The 19,826-nt window shown below is 37.0% G+C and overlaps 1 long non-coding RNA gene across 1 annotated transcript in view; it reads left to right on the top strand.

Annotated features, from left to right (window-relative positions):
- Positions 1-19,826, top strand: part of LOC145542910 (uncharacterized) — a 178,604-nt gene that overhangs the window by 110,110 nt on the left and 48,668 nt on the right. The window lies entirely within an intron of this gene.

Genomic DNA, 19,826 nt, shown 5'->3' with positions numbered 1-19,826 from the left:
GATGGTGAGAACAATTGAAGTCATTAAGCTTCAGTGAATTTATTAAAGTGTTTACAGATCAGGGTGATTTTGTTTTGAACTGAATTCAGGTATCTCTCTAGAGATGGCATCAGTAATCCATCTGAATTTTCCATTACTGCTAACACTTAAAAAAAGTGAGAAAAAGGTAATTAAAATTATAATTAAACCAACACTGAGAAATAACTTGAGATAGAAGAAGTTTATAAGTTCTGCAAAAGTTTCTTTTTAGAGATGCTTTCAGATTTTTCAAAGATAAAGTAATGTTTGTTGGATATTGAGTATTTCTGCATGATGATCAAGTATTCCCTGTTTACTTCCCGTAGACATTTCTACTGTCATCAAATTGGACATGCAAGTTTGAGTTTTTTTCTAGACTTCCACATTATATCAAATTTAAAATGCTATATAGCAGAGTTAGAAGTGAAATTCTTTTTACAGAGCAAAACATTAATATTGCAAGATACACACACACACACACACACACACACACACACATATATATTTCTGTATTCGTGAGTATATGGGGAATAAAGTATTAACATTTAGTTCAGTTCAGTTCTCTGGTGGCTCAGATGGTAAAGCGTCTGCCTACAATGAGGGAGACTGGGTTCAATACCTGGGTGGGGAAGGTCTCCTGGAGAAGGAAATGGCAACCCACTCCAGTTTTATTGCCTGGAAAACCCCATGGGCGGAGGAGCCTGGTAGGCTACAGTCCATGGGGTCACAAAGAGTTGGACATGACTGAGCGACTTCACTTTCAGTTCAGTTCAGTCACTAGTCGTGTAAGACTCTTTGTGACCCCACGGTCTGCAGCACGCTAGCGTTCCCTGTCCATCACCAACTCCCAGAGATTGCTCAAATTCATGTCCATCAAGTTGGTGATGCCATCCAACCATCTCATCGTCTGTCATCCCCTTTCCTCCTGCTTTCAATCTTTCTCAGATTCAGGGTCTTTTCCAATGAGTCAGTTCTTCACCTCAGGTGACCAAAGTATTGGATCTTGAGCTTCAGCATCAGTCCTTCCAATGAATATTCAGGACTGATTTTCTTTAGGATGGACTGGCTGGATCTCCTTGCAGTCCAAGGGTCTCTCAAGAGTCTTCTGCAACACCACAGTTCAAAAGCATCAGCTCGAAGCTTTCTTTATGGTCCAAATCTCACATCCATACATGACTACTGGAAAAACCATAGTTTTCATTAGACAAACATTTGTCGGCAACGTAATGTCTCTGCTTTTTAATATGCTGTCTAGGTTGATCATAGCTTTTCTTCCAAGGAGCGAGCATCTTTTAATTTCATGGCTGCAATCACCATCTGCCGTGATTTTGGAGCCCAAGAAAATAAAGTCTGTCACTATTTCCCTTGTTTCCTGATCTATTTGCCATGAAGTGATGGGACTGGATGCCATGATCTTAGATTTCTGAATGTTGAGTTTTAAATCAGCTTTTTCACTCTCCCAATATGCCAGCAAATTTTGAAAACTCAGCATTGGCCACAGGACTGGAAAGGTCAGTTTTCATTCTAACCCCAAAGAAAGGCAATGCCAAAGAATATTCAAACTACCACATATTTGCACTCATCTCACAAGCTAGCAAAGCAATGCTCAAAGTTCTCCAGGCTAGGCTTCAACAATACGTGAACCGAGAACTTCCAGATATTCAATCTGGATTTAGAAAAGGTAGAGGAACCAGAGATCAAATTGCCAACATCCACTGGATCATACAAAAAGCAAGAGCATTCCAGAAAAACATCTGCTTTATTGACTACGCCAAAGGCTTTGACTGTGTGGATCACAACATACCGTAGAAAATTCATAAAGAGATGGGAATACCAGAGAAATCTTACCTGCCTCCTGAGAAATCTGTATGCAGGTCAAGAAGCAACAGTTAGAACCAGACATGGAACAGCAGACTGGTTCCAAATTGGGAAAGGAATACAAGGCTGTATATTGTCACCCTGCTTATTTAACTTATATGCAGAGTACATCATGTGAAATGCCAGTCTGGATGAAGCACAAGCTGGAATCAAGACTGCTGGGAGAAGTATCAATAACCTCAGATATGTAGAAAGTGAAGAAGAACTAAAGAACTTTTTGATGAAAGTGAAAGAGGGGAGTGAAAAAGCTGGTTTAAAACTCAACATTTAGTTAACAGACTTGGGATGGAGTTTTGTGGGAGGTGATAGAAAGCTTACCAATTTCATGTTCTATGGTTCAGTTCTATGAATTTTTTGACCACATACTTTATTGTTTTTATTTAAAACAAGGAATCTAGGCCCTTTTTTATTTTCATCTTTACAAGATTTCATTTAAGATAGAAAAGAATGGGTTATAGCACTGTTTACAAAGATTCTTCTTTAATAAAAATTCTAAGTCCTTTCCTAAATCTTTTGACTTAACAATCATTTCTCTCTTAATCTTGTTGTAACAGGGAGTTATATTTAGAGAGTTTGAAAGATCTCTTGCTAGGTGGACTATGAGAATGATTTGGGAAGGGGAACTTTGAAAAGAGAGAGTGTTGACTGACCTGGGAAGGTGGAATGGAGGCATGAAGAGAAAAAAATGCTTCTGGAGTAATGTGAAATGTTCTTCCTCCCCACAATACTAGAAACGGCTAAAGATGTGTGACAAGTAAATTGATGTTTCTGAGATAGATGAGGGTTGAAGGTACAGTTGTCTTAGGTGGTTGCAATAGCGTTCTCTAGTGGAGGCTAGAGAGATGGACAGTCAGGGAAAGCAAAGGTCCCTACAAAGACAGGAAATTCAGATATTTGAAAAAGGAAATGTGTCTGGTTAAACATGGTGTAGTAAATACTGAGGTCTCTACTCTTTCTCAAGACATCATTAAAATGCTGGCAAATGGAGGGGGGAAAAGTAGAAATCCTTCAAAATGAGGAGATAAGACCAGACAAGAGGTGGAAACTAATTTTTGGATGTCAGAAAGTGAATGAAAGTTTGCAGAGGAGGAGGCTGGCTGCAAGAAGGACTCCTGTAGGAGACAAGTCTGTTTTTGATGCAGAATCCCAAAAGGTCTCAATAATCAGAGGCACCGTTTAACACTGACATCCCATGTGAGGTATGGGGTGGAAAACAGGGGGTTGCTTATCTGTCTGGATAAAGAGAGCATGATATCCTGCTGATCTGGGCAACTGTATGAGCCTGGGGAGCACTGCATCACACCAGGACCTGGGCCTCATGCCCAGAAATCCTGATTTAGGTTAGTCTGGATGGCACCCAGGTATGTAGATTTTGAAAAATCTCTTAAGATGAATCTGAAATGCAGCCAGGGGTGAACGCCGTGGCTCACATACAAATTGACCATTGTTCCATAAGGAAACAGGCTATATTTTTGTGACTTTACCCCCAGGTTTCCCATCTAATAGGAATGAGCTAGAATGAGAAGTGGTTCACTCTCTCTGGGGTTTCTTTCCTTTGACCATCCAGCCTCGAATCCTGGCCTGTTGGGGGCAGTGTGACTTACCCTCAGTTCATTGTGATACTGTGTCTCTAAGTAGTACAATCAGAATCCCAGCAGGAGAAAACCTTGTAGGTCAGAATTTGTTTATAGATTAAGAAAAAAAAGCATCATCTTCATGCACCATTGAATTACCACCTTGAATATATCCTTTCTCTTGTTTACACATGCCTCTGTGCTCCTTGGGAAAAACGAAAGAAAGAAACAATGCCAGTGGTCAAGGAATTTGATGCCCTTTGGTGCTGTTTTTCACTCCCAGATCACTGCATTTAAAATTGAGAATGCGGAGTTTTCATTTCATGTGTCTTCATGTCATTATGTTTTCAAACCAGGAGAGCAATTTTGATATGAAACAATATTGCTCTGAAAATAGAACGCTGTCCCTCAGAATGAAGGCAAATGAGGATTTAGAACCCTTGCAGGTTGTACTGTCAGTACTAATTTGAGTGCTAAAGTTTCATTTTCAAACCTAAGTAAACAGGAATGTAGACAGCTTGAACAAGCTGAAATTGTGATATCACCCAAAGAAACATGCTGATCAGGGAGAGCTCAGCATGCATTTGAATCAAAAGCATCTGCAGCAACTTTAACTCTGCTTCATGCCATCAGGGCTGGACCGACACAAGGGAGGTTGAACCCGTAACACCTGGGATGCAGGGCAGAGCGCCATACACTAGGCATTCTGACAGCCTCTCCAGATTTGTGTAGCACGTGGGGGCCGATGCTAGACAATGACTACATCCAATTCTGGTGCAGCTGTCGATCATAGTGGGCACTGGCAAAATCCAGTTCCTGAACTCATCAACAGCAACAATATTTATTGCATGTTTCGTGAGCATGTTGGTAGCAAGACTGAATTTGCACTAAACTTGACCATAAAAGGTTGTTTAATTTAGACAATAAACATAAAGGCACATGACAGAATTCTTTGCAAGAGAAATAGCAAATAGCTGCTAATATAATAATAATAATGATAATGATAATAAAGCCTCAGAGTCACAGGGGTCTTCTGTGTTTGAAGGAAAATTTATTGAAGGCACAGAAAGAAAGATTTCCTCTTGATAGGAGGATTGGCTCAATGTAAATCCATCAGAATTCTCTCAGCTAGCCAGGGCTCTCTGCTTGAGTAGAGAGCATAACTAAGGTGGCAAAAGTGGATATTGTTTGGACTCATAAAGTTTCCGTTTTTCTAGAAGCCACCTGAGGATGGTTACTTAGGCAGGGTAGAGATTTGGAGGGAACAGATGTGCTTTTCTACATGGATGAAGTTTGGCTTCAGGGAATGCTGTAGTGTGTTTCAACAAGCACTGATCCAGGAGGGTTAATAAGATGAAAAGTGAGATTCAGATTAAGTATCCAAACTCCTTGTGAGCGATGGAGGTGAAGCTGTTGTACACATACACGCAAGAATTAAATAAAAATCCTCTTCTCTCCTAAGGAGCCTCAAGTCTCTTTTCTTAGTTTGTGTCCAGAGCTGTATGGAATACACAATAATCTTTCTTACTATCTAAAAATGACGTAAGAAAAGAGAATCTACCTTGGTGAATATTTTTTGTCATATCTAGATCTTCAGTGATGAGTTGAAACACAAAGAAAGAATCATCTTCCTAAGAGTGGAAATGAGATTAAAAAGTATGAATGAAAACTAGATGCAGAATAATCTAGTTTTGGAAAACTAAACTAAACTACATTAGTTTTCAAAATCTGTTTATGTGGAGTGTGTGTGTGTGTGTGTATGTGTATTCTTTTGTATACAAGTACATTTTCTTTATGCTCATTGTATATAGTCAAATTAGAGGACCTGGAATGCAGGGCGGGAACCAACACAAACAATTGAAAAGGCATCCTTCTGGGCAAATCAATTAAAATGTGCTTCCTCTCCAAGCTGTCTACAGCTCAGCTAACAGCCTCATTAATTGACGATTTCAACCCTCAACCCTCACCCCATCTCTACCTCCACCTCACCTCCACTGCCATACACTTTTGTATTGGGCATACCTTGCATAATATTACTGGTTTACCATCTTCTGGAGCAAAATGCACCATTTCTATCTTCTTTAAATTGTCTTATGGGAAAACAAAAGAATTAAATAAAAAACACTACTTAATAAATTGTCCTACTCCAAAGGGGTGACATAGTTAAATAAGGGCATAAACCAGAGATTCTAAACCTAAAACTCCAAGTGCCCTTTGAAATACAATGTCTTATGCATGAGTAGATCTGCATTTTCCTAAGTACAGAGGGTTTGCAAATGTGTCAGTGATCCCAAAAGTTAAGTCTTAAGCCAAAGAGTAGTGGAATTAATAATTTAGAAGTGCTCACAAAAGAATAATTTAATTTTTAAAAAGTGCCCCCTGTTTTGTCCAAAAAAACTTCTACATTGAAGTCTGAACTTACCAAACTTGCTTGAAACAAAATTCTCATAATTTTAGGGGATGATTTCAAATGATGAGTTTTAATAAGTTGTTTATAGTCTAAAATTCTTATCTCAAAAGCCAAATGAACCTATCTGCTTCTTGTAATTAGACATGTCTTTTTCTTTCATTTATTTTTCATGAGATATTTCATTATTCCAAGGCTCTCATTTCTGTTTAGCATAGTGACTTGCACTTTGAAAAATATGCTTAGTGATTGAAAAGTTCAGTTCATTTAAGTGTTTTTGTATATTTTTCCTCCTGTCATATGAGAATCACAGAACTGGAGGATCCCCAAATCCCTTGCTACTTTTCTCCTTTATGCAAGATTATATTCCACTTGGCTGGATTTTCTTTTTCCCCTTTAAAGTTAAATCACTTAAAGAATTTCTTTCTGTTTTTATGCCATAGAAACCTAAGAAATATATTCCATAAAATAATATATTATTAATAAATTAACTATTTGTTCACATGATATCCACTATATCAGCTTTATTGTTTTAAAATGCTTTTGTTTTCCTAAATATTGTTGTCTTTGTTGCTATAAGACATCATTACTTTTAGTTCCACAGTTTCAATTATGTTATTTTCCTAAAAGGGTAAGTGCTGAAATTAAACTTTTGCCTTTACAATACCATCTTTTTTATTTGCTTAACATGCATTTCTTCACAAATAAGACAATCAGTTTCATAAATATCTCTATATAAAACAGAAAATGCCATTTTATTGAATTTGATAAAACTGATATACAGATTTCCCTGGTCTCCTTTGACTAATGAGCAAAAATGAGTTTTATTCTTTAGCCTCAAAATAACAAGCAATTTGGTTTATGTAAATATTTCCTTCTATTCATATACTTACATTTTCCAGAAAGAATTAACAAATATACTTTGTAGATTTTCCATAATTCATTGTCCGAAGATGTTAAGAAGCAGGGATAATAAAGAGCATCCAATGAAGAAAGTGCATCCAATGGTACACACAACACCCACTGCTTGCTTTAAAATTTATTTCAGGTTCCTGAACCCAATTCCAATATGTGTACAGGTATGGAAGTTTCTCTACTCTAACAAGCAATGCTTGGGACCAACAGGCTCTCTGAAAATTTAATTCAATTCTGACTCTATCTACCTGGGAGTGGCATCAGACTCCATAAGTAAAGGCCTCATTCCTATAAGACCACCCTTCACTTTAGAATCCAATCATAAACCCAGGTTATTACATGTGCTTCTGACAGACTGGCTACAAACTGTAGGTTCTGATTAGTGCCTCTCCAACTCAAATGCTAATCACAAGATCGGATTGTCAGCTGTATTTCTGATCAGCTGGCTTATAAACTAGAGATTCCTATAACCTCCTGTTTGTGTTTGACTCATGTGTTAAAATAACTCACAGAACTCAGGAAACCTATTACTCACTAGATTATCAATGTTTTTTTGTTAAAGAATGTAACTCAAGAAGAGTCATACAGAAGAGATGCTGAAGGCAAAGTTGTTTGAGGAGCATGCCTGCCTGAGGCACCATTCTCCCTATATCTCCATGTGTTCACCACCCTGGCAGCTCTCTGAACCCTCTTCTTTTGGGGTTTTTTTTATGGAGGCTTTGTTACATATTTAAAATTAATGAAATCATTGGCTGTTGATCATTGCTGATTGATTCAACTTCTAACTCCTCTCTCCTCCCTGGATGTCAGGGGATGGGATTGAAATTTCCAAACTTCTAATCACATGGTTGGTTCCTCTGGTGACCAATGGCCATCCTTACTTGATTTAAAGTGTAAAGTGAAAGTCATTCAGTCGTGTCCAACTCTTTGGGCCCCCATGGACTGTAGCCCACAAGGTTCCTCTGTCCATGGGATTCTCCAGGCAAGAATACTGGATTCTGTTGCCATTTCCTCCAGGGTATCTTCCTGACCCAGGGATTGAACCCAGGTCTCCTGCATTGCAGACAGATTCTTTACCATCTGAGCCATCAGGGAGACCCTATTGATCTAAGGGCAGCCCAAAAGTCACTTCATTAACGTTACAAAAGACACCTTTATCACTCTCACCACATAGGAAATTCCAAGAGTTATAGCAGCTCTGTGCTGGAAACTGGAGTGAAGGACAAATATAATATTTCTTATTATAAATCAAAATATCACAGAAGTTTTCTGATGAAGATCTCTCTTTTCTCCAATTCTGCTGAAGATTAGAATTCTGATCTTCTGAAGAAATTCTCTCCTTTCTCCCTTTCACTCAGTTCATTTATTTTCTAATATAAAAATCACATACTTAATGTGTATAAGTGTAGTTATACACTTCTCTTTCAAAGTGTATAATTTAAGTAATGTGGTTACGTGAAATTGCTAGAAACCTTTAGTGACAGAACTGGGCATTGATATTTTTATAAAACTGAGCATTGTTTTGCTTACCCAATTTCCTTCACTTTTTCTCTATTCAGAAATTATTAACATTCTCTTAGAAATAAACCCTCTCACCAGTGCCTGAGCTGGAATCCTAAGCAGAGACCAGCATATTTGGTGAGGATAGCTAGGAGTATGGCAGGTAGGATATGATAACTCTGTTCAAAGTGAGAAAACAAGGCAGGTATCACGTATGATGCAGAGAAGATATCCTGGTTTGGGGTTATCTGAATTTAGGACCTGAATTCAAATTTATCTGGTCTCTGCTGCGCGCATTTTGGCCAGATATTTTTTGACTTTCACTATCAGTATTTCTGTCCAATAAAGTAATCCTCAGGGATAAGCTTAGAATAGCATCATTTTGAGATTTCAGTGTTTGCTTCTTTTTAAATTCACAATGGAAAGAAGTCATATTGTTATCTCTTTCTTTGGATTGGCCATTGTGAACAGTGCCAGAGTGTTTAAAAATAGTCAATAATTTTTGATGAATATAATTATATATTATTCCAAAAGTCGAGACATATATTAATCATTATCATTTCATTGTTTCTTATTTACTTTTTTTAAATTCAAAGACATTTCACTATTTTCAAAATAATGTTTTTGTCCTTAGGGAAGTCAGACAGTTTCTAGTCATTTTATAAGGATGGAAAGTAAGCAGAACTTGTTAATCATAAAAGTCATTGGATTGATTTATATTTTAGTTGGTTAGTGACTGCATGCCATCTCACACAATGATGTTCTACAATTGGTTTTTAAGAAATAAAAAAATTATTTTTATTTTATAATGTTCAGCTAGAAGGTAAAGTACATAAAAACTATAAATCTTAGATAAAGGAATCAACAATGAAAGAATTAATAGTCACTTTTCTGGTAAGTTTGATAAATTATGTGGGCTCCATAATTTAAAATAAATGATTTTAAATTATTTTCAAAGAAAAATTCCTTTTATTTGAAACAATTATATCTGCTATGATAGAATCTTTACACTAATAATTTTAGTGATTTTTTTTTTTTTTTTGCTATTAGGATAAGCAATTTAATATATGAAGTCACCTACTTAGGAGAGCACAGTTCAGACTTTTCTCTTGGGCAACATGTTTTTGACAATATGCTGTAAAGGACAATTATAGAGCAAATCATCCTCACACACTTTATTAAAAACACATTTCTGATGCTCTAAATACTTGACCATGGATTTCTCCTAAGAACTCTGTTTTCTCAATATTACTTCCTTTTTTTTTTTCTGCTTTAACATGGGTGCCTCTTACATTTCTAGGAAATATTGATCATCCTTAGTAAAATAAGTTTCCCAATAATCTCATATGTTCAGACAGGAGCCTTTATGAATCCCATTTATTTATACATTTCCATTAAGTGGCTTAGCTCACAGGACTGGAGGTACTGGTTTATTATTATAGCAACGTTTTTGAAGCCAATAGCCAAAACACCAACAGCAGTTTCACCTAGGCCTGTATTTATATAAGAACACTATCTTATTAAAACAGTTGTTTCCTTCAAATTTCATTGAAACCTTGCTTCTTTGGTGTTTCCATCCATGTGATAAGTAATGTTTCCTAAAGCTTTGCTTTACTCTTATTTAAATTACATTCCTTTTTAATTCAATATCTGTTTTTCAATATGAAACCATAAAAGATGTTCTTAGAAACTGTACCATAAACTGAAACCATCTTAAGAGTGACATTGGTTAACAATAATATCCTAATAACATTTAAATTGATTAATTGAGAGAAGTAGTTTCTGTCCTCAAAATTAAATATTATATACATAATATTTTATATAATATATATTTAATAATTAATTAATAAAAATTAAATATTATAAATCTCACTTGCCTAATAATCTCTTCATAACCCAACATTTTAGTATTTGTGGTGAATATATTTCAATAACAAAATACTGTTACCCAAACCATATAGCTACCAAAAAGACAGACTAAATAGTGAGTTATTCCTCTAGAGACTCAAGTGAATGGCAAATTAGAGACATGGTCAGAAAATAAATGGTACCCATTGGGCCCTAATTGTTCATTACTCATCTTGCCAGTGAAGACCAGCTGCAGTGTTCTTGAGGTAATGGAACATGACCCCTGGGGTATGTCTGCCATTACAGGGCAAAGGAAAATTTCAACCCCAATAATTGATAGTCTGGGATCTCTCCCTATATCTTTGCTTTCTTTTATTCCCCAGTCCTTTCAGATTTAACACCCAGGTTAAATGCTTTGTCTTGAAATGGATGCTTTGCTTATTTCTCCATTGTCTTTCTTTTGCTGCTGTAATTCTTCACTTAGGGGGAAATAAAGCCTACACATTCACACCTCTGTGCAGCACTGACAAGTGAGGTCTGTTCACATGCAAATCTCCACTGAACCACAAAGAAGGACAGACTTGGAGCAATGATGTATCTTGTTGCAATCAGCTGTTTTTCAGAAAAGGATTGTATTTATTTGAGTAATAATCATTTATATGCCCATATTGAAAAGTGAATAGAACAATTGCAAGTGAAATATCTCAACCACCATGTAAATGTGCTGAATTAAAAATATATATATAAATGCAGACAGCTCTGCTGAAATATACTGTCAAAATAAGAGGCAATACCATTGCATTAAAAAAGGATAGGTTATATATTAATATTATAAATATATAACATATCATATCAGCATACATAGGATTTCAGGCATACAAATTATTTATATCAAAATTATTTTGACTTGAATATCAGCTAACTAGTCCTTTAAGAAGATGATGCTGCCAAGTGAAGTTCCCAGCCTGGTGACAGCAAGTATTTGGCAGGATCAGTCCTTAGTTCTGAGCTAATGGCAGACATGGCTAATCAATCATAGCATTCTTTCTTGCTGAGTCCAGATTAAGCCCTAGCTATCATCATAAGTGCCAAATCCATTATTTTCGATAATAGCTGCTTGAAAAATTGTGTTGCAAAGGATTGTATTTGCAATCCAGCTTAGGGCAGCTCTTCTGTGTTGCAACAGTTGAAGATCGCTGATGGGAAATAGATGGGGAAACAGTGTCAGACTTTATTTTTGGGGGCTCCAAAATCACTGCTGATGGTGATTGCAGCCATGAAATTAAAAGACGCTTACTCCTTGGAAGGAAGGTTATGGCCAACCTAGATAGTATATTTAAAAGCAGAGACATTACTTTGCCAACAAAAGTCCGTCTAGTCAAGGCTATGGTTTTTCCAGTGGTCATGTATGGATGTGAGAGTTGGATGGTGAAGGAAGCTGAGCGCCGTAGAATTGATGCTTTTGAACTGTGGTGTTGGAGAAGACTCTTGAGAATCCCTTGGACTGCAAGGAGATCCAACCAGTTCTTGGATCTAAGGAGATCCGTCCTGGCTGTTCATTGGAAGGACTGATGTTGAAGCTGAAACTCCAATACTTTGGCCACCTCACGCGAAGAGTTGACTCATTGGAAAAGACCCTAATGCTGGGAAGGATTGGGGGCAGGAGGAGAAGGGGATGACAGAGGATGAGATGGTTGGATGGCATCACTGACTTGATGGACATGGGTTTGGGTAAACTCCGGGAGTTGGTGATGGACAGGGAGGCCTGGCGTGCTGCGATTCATGGGGTCGCAAAGAGTCGGACACAACTGAGCGACTGAACTGAACTGATATGAAACAAAATAGCTCATAGCATATAAAAAATGTCAATTTAAGTATCTTGACCATTTAAAGGAAAGAAATTTACACATGCCTACTGATCAGTAATAGATTCCAAAGTTCCAACTACTAATAGTAACAGGATAAATAAACTTTTCTCCCTTGTCATCACCTACTTCTCTTGCCTTTTTTCCCCCACAGTCAAGCCTTCCAAAACAACTTTCTTTTATTTGGTATCTACAACTGCTCACCTCTAACCCCTTAATTTTCTCCCATTTGGCTCTCATTCCTTCTGATCCACTTAATTTTTCTCATTTACTCTAAAAATCACTTCTATGTAATTAAATTCAATGGACAATTTTTAATCTTTATTTTATTTTCAAACAGCCTCTGTACTTCTGCAAACTTGTCCATCATCAGTGTCTCCATAGTGTCACCAAACAGTACTGAATCTCTCCTGGGGTCCTGATTTATTTTCCAAGTACCTACTTGGCATTCCTACTTGGTTTGCCAGTTGTTGTTTAGTCGCTAAGTCATGTCTCTTTTGCAACCTCATGGACTATAGCCCACCAGGCTCCTCTGTCCATGGGATTCTCCAGGCAAGATTACTGGAGTAGGTTGCCATTTCCTTCTCCAGGAGAACTTCCAGACTCAGATGAGACCTGTCTCTCCTGCACTGGCAGGCGGATTCTTAACCACTAAGCCCCCAGGGAAGACCCTTGTGGTTTGAGGTTCACAAGTACATCAAACTAATTAAATCAGAACTGAATGTTCTGTCTTCTTTATGGAACTCCTGCTGTTTCTTCAGTGTATTCTATCTCAACAAATGGCCCTGCCCTCCTTCCCGTGGCTCAGGCCAGAAATGGGAACTCTTTTGACTTGCTTCTTCTCCTCACCTGTCACCATCCTTTTTACCTGTTTTGTCCCTTGTACCTTCTTAATATTTTTCAAATTAGTCCATTTCTCTCAATTCTCATGACTACTAGTTGAATTAGCCTTCCTATTTCTACTTTTGTCCACCCAAGCCATTCTTTGTATTGCTGCCAAAGTGTTGCAAAACTCTTGATCTACATCATTATTTAAAACCTTATTGATTTCCCTGGTCATCCAGTGGTTAAGAATCTGCCTGCCAATGCAAGGAACATGGGCTCAGTTCCTGGTTTGGGAAGATCCCCTATGCCAAGGGGCAACTAAGTCAATGCACCACAACTACTGAAGCCAATGTGCCTAGAGCCCATGCTCGGCCATAAGAAAAGCCATTACAATGAGAAGCCTGTGCACTGCAACTAGAGTGTATCTCCAGCTTGCTGCAACTAGAGAAAGCCTGCATGCAACAACAAAGACCAAGTGAGGCCAAAATATAAAATAAAACTTTTTAGTTTTTTTTTTTTTAAACTAATGATAATTTTCCCTTGTTGTTTATATCAGATCCAAAATCCTGACAGGATTCTCCCTAGCCTGGCTCCTCTCTAGGTCTTTGGCTGTACTCTTCAGTCCATCTCTTTCCACCGTTTATATCAGTCCTGTCTCTTTTCAATAACGGGGCTTCATTGTCTTGCCTGAAGACTTTTGGGTTCATTTTATTTCTCTATGTGGGGATTTCCTTCACGCTTCTATTACTTAGGCAACTCTTACTCATCTTTCAGGAGCCAGATTATATGTTTATTCTTCTCTTAATATCCAGGTTTAATTAGTTACTTCTGCTGTTGGTTATTACAGCACTCCCTATCTGCTTTTTTGGAACAATTGCTAACTTCGAAAAGGCAAATTTTGTATGTGTCTCATCCATGGCTATATTTTCAGTGTAGTTACCTCAGAAATATTTTGGAAATACAGGTATTCTGAGAATTTTATAGAGAAAATTAAAAATATACTTTGCCTTCTTAAGAATACTACATTTGCTTTGGAGGAATTCTTTTCCATGAGATGCAATCCAGTGAGACTATAAGTCAGGGATCTTGCCTTTCCCCAGGCTAAGGTTAGGGATGATGATCCCTTTCTGGAAAATGAATCTTGGGCAGACAGGCAAAAAAAAAAAGCAGGACATGAGTCTTAGTTTCTTTCCTGTGGAGGTTCTGGAAATCCTCTTGACAGTCCTGTGTCTCCGCTCCATGCTTTCCTGTCTCCAAGATTGCTTTCCCTGCTCTGATGTTACTCTTCAGGACTCTATGTTTGTTATAAATTTCCTTTAAATAATTACCCAAAGTTATTTTATATTGCTTATAATGTGTGGTTAGTGGTTCAGTCATGTCTGACTCTTTGCAACCCCATGGACTGTAGCCCGCCAGGCTCCTCTGTCCATGGGGATTCTCCAAGCAAGAATACTGGAATGGGTTGCCATACCCTCCTCCAGGGGATTATCCCAACCCAGGGATCGAACCCAGGTCTCCTGCATTGCAGGCGGATTCTTCTACCATCTGAGCCACCATGATAAAAAAAATCCTAATTGATAGTTTTTACTTCTTTCGGTTTGTTTTTTTTTTTAACATGTCAAAAAATATACCATGGTTTGCTCAGGATTCTGGATTAGGGTTCTGGACTATTCTGTATCTGACACTTAAAACATAACTTATTCCCTCCTTGCTTAGACATTATGTGTTTTATAAGCATCTTTATTTCATTCAATCCTGTATGCATTTATTCATTTCTCCCACAAATACTTGTTAGTCCATTCTTATGATGGTAAAAACTGATAAATAGAAACCTCAATTAAAGTAGAGTTGGGAGGCTAGAAGGAGATGCTCAAATAAGAGCAGAGTTCAACAAGAGGAAGGAAGACTTCCTTTTCTTTCCTGGTAAGAGCTCAGCCCCTGAAACACTCATAACTCAGCCGATGGAAAGCCACTACACTTTGAATTCTCAATTCCTCCAATGGGTTCTGTTTACTGTGTCCTCCCATCTTCCTTTTCCCTTTTATATAAGAGTTTTCCTCTCCTTGTTGCCGTGGGACTTGCAATGACTCATCATTTTTACAGACGCCACACTGCAATTTTTTGATAATCCCCAATAAACCCATTTTTGTTGGAGAAACAACTAGAAGTCTTTCTGTTTAAGGTAACACTAGGTATCATATATTAGCAAGCACTGGAAATAAAAACATAAAAACACATCATTTGGGTTCAAAATATTAGTGTTGAGATACACCAATCAATTATTTCAATATCTTGAAATATGATAAATGCTTTAAAAAAAGATTACATTCAAAGTAAGTATTCTATCATAGGCAATGGAGGACTGAGGTTCTGTGACAACTCAGTGGTATAATGAAAGGCTTGATGAGGTGGGCAGTGGACAATTAAGTCGTGAAAAACAATGGAAGGGTGCATGTTTGTGAGAATGTATTGTTGAGTAGTTCAAAGCACAGATTCTGGAGCCAGAGTGTGTTCAAACTCTGGCTTTGCACCTGGAGCATAGTTTTTCAAACCAAATCAACCATACCAAACCAAACAACACACACACATACAAACACACATACACAATATCTTAAGCCTCTAGATGTAACTACCGGTTTACCAGTAATACAGGGGAAGGAATGCGATAAATAGCATCATAAGGATGCAACCAGCAACATACAGAAATTAGAAAACTCCACCGCACAAAAACTGTTTTTTTATATTAAACAAAGAGTGGATGAAAATCAGAGGCAGAAGAAAACTACTGATTACAAGAAACTTAAGAGACATAATGATGGGCAATATTTGGACTTTGTTTGGATCCTGATTTAAGCAATCCAATAGAAAACTACATTCACAAAGATAGCCATGGAAGTTTAAATACTAACTGGACTTCAAGAAGAGTTGTTAATTTGTAGCCTTGAGTATGGCATTGTTTTTATGTTTAGGACAGGTCTCATATTTTAAAGATACATGCAAAATATTTACAAACATGTGTCTGAGACTTGCATCAAGGTTCCCCACACTTAGGAAGTAAAATGGACTTATATAGAAACTGAAAGGTTGTTGCTGGACCATGAAAAGACGGCTGGGATTCTTGGCCTCTGGAGGAGAAGAATTCAATCCGGGGCCAGAGACGAGGCTTGATCGCTCAGAGCTTTTGTGTGATAAAGTTTTATTAAAGTATAAAGGAGATAGAGAAAGCTTCTGATATAGGCATCAGAAGGGGGCAGAAAGAGTACCCCTCTGCTAGTCTTCAGCTGGATGTTATACAGTCACTAGCAGTTTGTTAATGAAAGAAAGGAATGGCACCAGGCCCCTCATCCATAAGATGCATTTTGGGATAATCTTGGCACCAGAAGAATTATCCTGGGCCATAAAACGATTGACTTGAATCTTGTAGGAAGGCAGATTACCATGCAAATAGGTTCATTTACATAGATTAGGGGAACAATGTCTGAGTATAACATACTGGTTTGTCAAGTAAGTTCTGAGCTATTAGGTGGAACCAGAACCGACTTGAAGACAGAGTTTGGGGTAAATGCATAGCACATTAACATAGCTTAAGACAAACATTTCCATAAGAAAAATGCATTGATTAACTCAAGGTTTGAGAATAGTTAACTTCAGGTGAAATTAGGTGTCATGGCAACACAGTATTTTAAGAGAAACCGCTTTTAAATTTGTATAGAGAAGGGAAAAAATATCGCTGGTTTGTTTCCTCCTGCCGCTTAAGAGAGAGATAAAAATGTCTGACACTTGCAGCCTATTTTCTCCGTTTGGAGACCCCTGGCCTTCCTGCCTGTTACCCTCTCAAAACCAAGAGTGGATCTGAGTTGTTAATGAACGAATATTGAATAATTAAATGGGACTAAATTTATACTGAAACTTTAAAAAAGAGAAGTAAGTAAAAATTCTGGATCTGTCATTTACCCATAGACCACTCATATGATCTTGAGCAAATTCTATATCTCGTATTTGATTTGTTTAATTTTTTGGCTGTGCTGGATCTTAATTGCTGCAGAGGCTTTTCTCCAGTTGTGGTGAGCAGGGGCTACTCTCTAGTTGCATTGTGAAGGCTTCTCATTGCAGTGGTTTCTCTTGTTGCAGAGCTCAAGCTGCTCTAGGGCACGTGGGCTTCAGTAGTTTCAGCTCCTGGGCTCTGGAGCACAGGCTGGAAAGTTGTGGCTCACGGGCTTAGTTGCTCTGCAGCATGTGGGATTTTCCCAGACCAGGGATTGAACCTGTGTCTCCTGTGATGACAGGCAGATTCTTTACCACTGAGCCACCAGGGAAGCCCAAAATAATATATCTGTTTTAACCCAAATTTTCTTTGTTTGTAAATTAAGGATAAATACTACATCAACCCCATAGGATTACTGTGAGGATTAAATAAACTAGTTTACATAATATGTTTAGAGTCATGCTTGGCCTAGAATTATGCTTTATAAGTGTTTGTTCTTATTATTGTTAATTGGTGTAGCAAGAGGATAGACAACACAAGTGGAGAAGAAAATGGCAACCCCCTGTAGTATTCTCCTATGCTCCACTGTCCATGGACTTCTCTCTGTTGGCTACAGTCCATGGGATTGCAAAGAGTCAGACATGACTTCATTACTAAACAGCAACAAAACAACATGAGAAAGAAAGGCTAGAGAGGAAGCTGAATAGATGAGAAATCTACAACAGAGATGAAAGTTAATAATGGGGATAGGTTTTAAGAATATATAATAATGTTCTTAAGGGACATTGAATGCTTTTGACCAATTCCTATAAGATGTACCTATGATTCTAGAGTTTGAACTCAGTGTAGAGGAGTAGAGGGAACAGAGAAAGAAATACTTTCTTCATCTTTGTTTTTCATTTGTGCTAAACTGTAAGACCTCTAAAAACACAGAGCTGGTATTTGTACTTTACAATTAACATAGCTTATTTACTAAAAAGAAAATCTTATAGAGCATTTTCAAAGATAGCCAGCTTCACTATGACAGTTTTCCAATGCTATTGCCTTCATGGGAACCACATTTCATAGTTCACTACCCATGATGTTTTTAATCTTCCAAGTTAATGGCTTTACCTAAATTTAGTAGGCCTGTATAAATCATGGAAAACATATATTCATTTCTATGTGAAATATGATTTATTATTTTATTGTTATTAATATTATGATGATGATGACAATTACCTCAGTGCATTCAGAGTCCATTTTCATTTTGGAATGCTTTTGCTTGTTTGTTGTGTTGTAAGTGATGACTTCAACAACCACCTTAGTTACTACATCACTGATGAGCTTTTGTGTTATTGAAATGATTTTCCAGAGGTAATGTGTTTCCGGCCTAGCTTGTTTCATTGTTTTATTGAATAAATGAAAAATGTTACAGACAGCAGCACTTTAAATTAAGAAAATGATCATTTATGGTCATATGGGAATATTGAAGATGAAAAGCAAAAAAATATGATCATGAGGCTAGCATAAATGTATGGACTTATTTTGCATGTGATATTGACTAACAGTGTTTATATAGTATTTCTAATGGAGACTGTAGAAGTGATTCATAATTGATTTTAAATGCACTATTAATTTTATCTTTTAAGTTGCTCAGCATGTTTTTTTTTGCTTTAAAAGAAACTATATATGATTTTTTGCTTTCCATGCTAAAAGTTACTAAAAGTTGTTATCTCATATATTTAGGTGTATTGCATAATGTAAATTTAAGTCAAATTAAAAATAAAGTCATCTATTTTATGTTAGGAACTTTCCACTTATAAGCATTACAAATATGGATAAATATCTACGTAGAAATAAGGAAAAAGCAAAGTATACTGATCTAAAAATTAATATTAACTTTAATATTAAATATTACTGCTATAATTTACAAAGTATTTATAATATTATTTGGCAGCACTGTGCCAACTGCTTTTTGTGCATTATCTCATTATTTATCACTGCAATTCTATTAGCAGTTGTGGCATCTTTTCCCTTAAACAACAACAAATAAAAAGAATCTGCATAAAAATAATGTGCTTGCTTTAGAGATTTAAGAAAATCAATTACCTTCTCCACTTATTAGGATGCCATGCAAACTTCTCTGATGTAGAACATCTCAAGCCACCACTGCATATAGGAGATCCTATTTGCATACCCATTTTGAAGAGTAGAAGTCTAATTCTGATGAGGTAAACTTGTCCAAAATCATTCATTTAATGCAAGTCACAGATGATGCCCAGCTGTCATTTTCTCCACCTAGTCTTCTATTGATGCTCTTCATCCTTCTCACCTGCTACAAAAGTTATTTGTTGGCAAAAATTTAGTTTTAATTAGTTAAATTTTTGGTACATCCAGGTGTCCCCATTCTACTGCAGAGTTGCTTCTGTCAGTGCAATATTTACAACTCAGGCTTCTTTTCCTCCTCCTCAGAAGCTATCAAAGTAGCCTGATTCATTCTGGCCCTGGAATATTTTTAAATCTGGAAGCAAGTGACAAGAGACAGGTGAACGGTTACTACAGAGGCACTGGAGCAGCTCCCAGAAAACATAGGAAGGTGCATTGTAGTGACTTGAGACAAAGCCCACTTTAAAAATTTTACCCGATGTGTGTGTAGGTGTGTATGTATGTGTGAGAGTGCAGTTGAGATATCTGTGTCCTCTTTTCTACATTTCATTTAATTAGACTGTGAGATTAGACTGGCCAGATTCCTGTGAATTATAAATGCTTTAAAAACAAACCCATTTTCTGGATGAGAGCTTATTTGCAGAGAATACTGTATAATATTTTTTATTAAAACATAATGAGTTTAAAAATTCTACCAGAATTATGAGATTATTCTAATTTATTTAGAGAAAGTAATCCTTTCATTCTTAATCAATAATTGTTGTAAAACAATGTTAGCCCTTTATTTTGAACAGTGATTTATTTTTGCATGAGCTGGTTATCTAAAAGTAATAATGGTAATAATAAATAAAAGTGGAACATGC

Source organism: Giraffa tippelskirchi, chromosome 3 (genome assembly GCF_054371585.1).
Source record: "Giraffa tippelskirchi isolate mGirTip1 chromosome 3, T2T-mGirTip1v1.2.pri, whole genome shotgun sequence".
In the NCBI taxonomy this organism is placed as follows: Eukaryota; Metazoa; Chordata; class Mammalia; order Artiodactyla; family Giraffidae; genus Giraffa; species Giraffa tippelskirchi.
This window is presented reverse-complemented; position numbering and strand designations above follow the sequence as displayed.